Here is a 3,843-nt window from a genome sequence, read left to right as displayed (position 1 = left end):
TGAAACACAGTTTCTTGAAGTATTAAACACATCCTAGACCTACCTAAATACAAGTAAACTGCGTTTTTTCAAAGAATTAACCAATTACATAAAATAGTGAAATATGTTCCTAACAAGTGAATTACATATGTCCTAACACACTTAGTTGAGTAATACATACTATTCAAGTTTCTCTACATTGTCAAGCATGTTCTAAATCAAGAGAGAGATATTATAACTCATATAATCCTCAAAACAAATAAAACAAGACACAAAATAACATATTTTTGTCTTTTTGAAAATTTTCAATGTTTTTGGATTTTTTAATAATCAAAACAACCTAAGAAAATAAACAACCAAAAACTAAAAGTAAACATGTCCACAAATAATTGAAAGAATTAAATTAGGGACAAGTCAACAACACTTACCTTAGAGAATCTTTTCTCACCCATATAGCATAGGTCTTCAGCTTTGTAGGTGAAAATCCATGAGAAGCAGAATGTATTTGAGGGATTACATTGAGAAAGACTGAAATCCTACAAATTCCTTTCACAAGCCAATAAGCTTAAATTTTTCAAAAGAATATGAACCAATTTGTATGGACTTATGGCAAGAGAAATATCATCACATATCCTAGATTGAAATATAGAATTTTTAAATTTCAATTTATGACAATTAGGACGAATGTGATCGGAGACACCACAAAAGTGACAAACAGGAATAAATTTAGAAACATCAGCATTCCTAACAGCAAATCTAGTCTCAGATTTTGGTTTTTGCCACAACAAATAACAATTTGGTCTAATATGACCAACAATACCACAAAGGTGACAAGTAGGCACAAAAACAGATTTATTATGCTCTCTATCAGTAGGTTTAGACATAAGTTTAGAAAATTCAGTATCTACATCAGAACTTTTACCTTTGTCTAACCTAGCAAAATAGTTCTTTTCTTTATTATTCCTCTTGAAAGGAGGGATATAAAATTTCTCAGTTTTAGGCTTAAGAGAAACAGAAACACTTCTATTATCAACAGCAGGCTTGGTACTAGTCAAATTTTCAATTTTATCTTTAGATTCAACTAACTCTTGTTCCAAGCTTTTCATCTTCCCATCTTGAGAGGAAATTTGATTTCTCAAAAATTCATTCTTTTTATTAGATTCATCTAATCTAACAACGAATTCCTCTTTTTCAAGATTATGCAATTTTAACACTTCCTTGAATTTCTTAGCAATTTTCAATGATTTAGATAATTTCTTACGAAGAGTTTCACAAGCATCAATAAGAACAATAGAAGCAATAGCATCTTCTTTATTCAAATTGTCACAAATATAAGCAGAAAGACACTTCAAATTATCCATGATAGCAGGGATCAAGGATTAACTCTTAGATCAAAAGATCTAAGTACAAGAGCTAACTTGCTCTGATACCACTTGTAAGTTTTTAGATCCCTATAAACTAGATTGTTTAACCTAATTAATTAACCAAGTGAATACTTAGGTTTATTATTCAGATCTAGGTTAAAACAATAACAATCATATTATGTAAAACAGTGGAAAAATAAATAACACAATGATATGATAACCTAGGAAAACCTAACTGGTAAAAAACCTAAGGAGGATTTAACCTAGTTATCCTCAAGGTAAAATAGATTTACTATGAAATAATTGAAGTTTGTACAATAAGATTTAGATCACTAACATCCTATTACTACCTTGAGTAGAAAACTTACTACCTTGAGTAGAAAACTTACTACCACGACTCCATGACAGCTCCGAGTTCACGGATTACTTTTTTCCTTGATCTACAACAACCACAAGTTCTCCTACTTGTGACTTTGAGACTCCACTCAATGGTTTTGGATCTTCTTGAAAGTTCTTTATGTAGCAACTGAAACACCTTCAAGTTCTTGATGCAAATCATGATCTTGATAGCTCTATGTGTGTGTATGAAGGTAAACATATCTCAGATCTCACAAAAGATTCAACACACAACTCAACAAAGACCTTAGAGAGGTTTTGGGTACAAAATCCTAGATCTACAAAAGAGGCACAAGATGCACTCTAATCTCTCTCTTAAAAAGTCTTATAAAAACGTGCTTAGGGTTTCCTTTATATATAGGAGAAGTAGATCTGAAACCCTAATTCTTAATGGGATTGAACTACTGTTTGGGCTTAATTCAAATTCTGCAGATACAATTCTCGATCGATCGAGCTTTGCAATTTTGCACAGTAAGTTTCTGCATTCATCTCGATTCAAACTATAACAAATAAACTTTGTCCAAGCTTAAACCTAGACTCATTGTTTTGATCATGGTTTGCCAACATATACAAAGTGAAGTTCTAATACATTTAGTTCCTAAAGTCTTAGAACCTAACAAAAGGGATAGAGAAAGATTAACATTAAGGTAGAAAGTAGTAGAGAGATGAAAAGGTAGAGAGAAGGGGAAAGGTTAGAGAAAGTGTAATAATATGTTGAAAAATCAATCAATCAATATATATATATATAAAAGCAGAAACCTTATGCAGGAGAGTATGAGGTCCTGCCATGTGACGTTCTATTTGAGCTTTATTAAACCAATTATTGCATTTGATCTTCCAAATCACCTTCACTTGAAAAATAAATTCCAAAGTCCTTTTAGAAATTGGAAAGATGCACATTACTTATTGCTTTAGCAAAATCCAATTCATGTCTTTCTCTTTCTTAACTCTTCAGTTCCCCTTTAAATTTGATGCACACTAATATATTTCTTTTTAAATCTATATATATATATATATATATATATATATATTTATATTATCTATAGCCCTTAGAGCTTGTTGGACACTGAGAAAAATAAATCAATGTAATAGTTCTTTGGATAATAACCCAAATCTCATTAGATACCTCTACCCTTTCTAGCTCCATTGACGCCAATTTGCTTCAACTGTGATATCTTCTTCTTAAAGCTATGCTTTAGATCCCAAATTGGATCATAAGGTAATTCTTCCACTAAAAGGTGGGTATGTAATCTCTAAAAAACAACCCTTTCTCTGTTAGTCTCTTAATATTTTGCTTCATTACTTTGATGTCTTTAATTTTACTTTATAATTTTGGTTTGGACGCAATTGCCTTTTAGTTATATGCACGCAAATTGTTTTATAAAATAGCTGAGTATTTTGCTTTAGGCAACAGTTAATGCAAAAGCAGCAAACTATTTTTCATGTGCTTATTGTAAATTGCAACAATACACAATAAATACGGTCTGTGCTAGAAGTAATGTTGTAAATTGCTTCAAATAAACACTATTATGGTTTTGCTTTCTTTTCTATAATGTTTATGGTTTGCTAAACTTGATAATTTTGTCACTAAACCAGAACAAAAATAAAAGAGACAAGAATTTTGTAGCTATGAAATTTATCTTAAATGATGCCCATTTTGCAACATTTTGATTGTGTATGTATGAGTGATATTAGAACAATTCAAAAAATTTGAGAATATATATATTACAAGTCAATTCTTTCCATTTTTTATTTTTATTTTTATTAGTGTGACTGTTATTTATTCCAACAGTACTATAAGCATAAATTTATAGAAAGGTATATAACAAAATCTGCCAATTTTTTGAAATACAAACTCTTTTGGTCTTTGATTTGCACTTTGCCACTTCTTTTTATCATAAATGAAACATTAACTTTCTAAATACTGTATTTGTACTTTTACTTTCCTATAAATTGTTTTCAAATTTAAGTTATTGGTTAAGTGACTATATTCAGTAATTAGTTTTGTGGAGTATAGGAATTTAAATAAGGTAATAGTGCCACGTGTCATACCTATGGCCGAGGGGGCCATTATCGTGTCGAAGATGCCACACCCTTGGACAGT

Source organism: Quercus lobata, chromosome 4 (genome assembly GCF_001633185.2).
Source record: "Quercus lobata isolate SW786 chromosome 4, ValleyOak3.0 Primary Assembly, whole genome shotgun sequence".
Classification (NCBI taxonomy): Eukaryota; Viridiplantae; Streptophyta; class Magnoliopsida; order Fagales; family Fagaceae; genus Quercus; species Quercus lobata.
Note: the sequence above shows the minus strand (reverse complement) of the source record.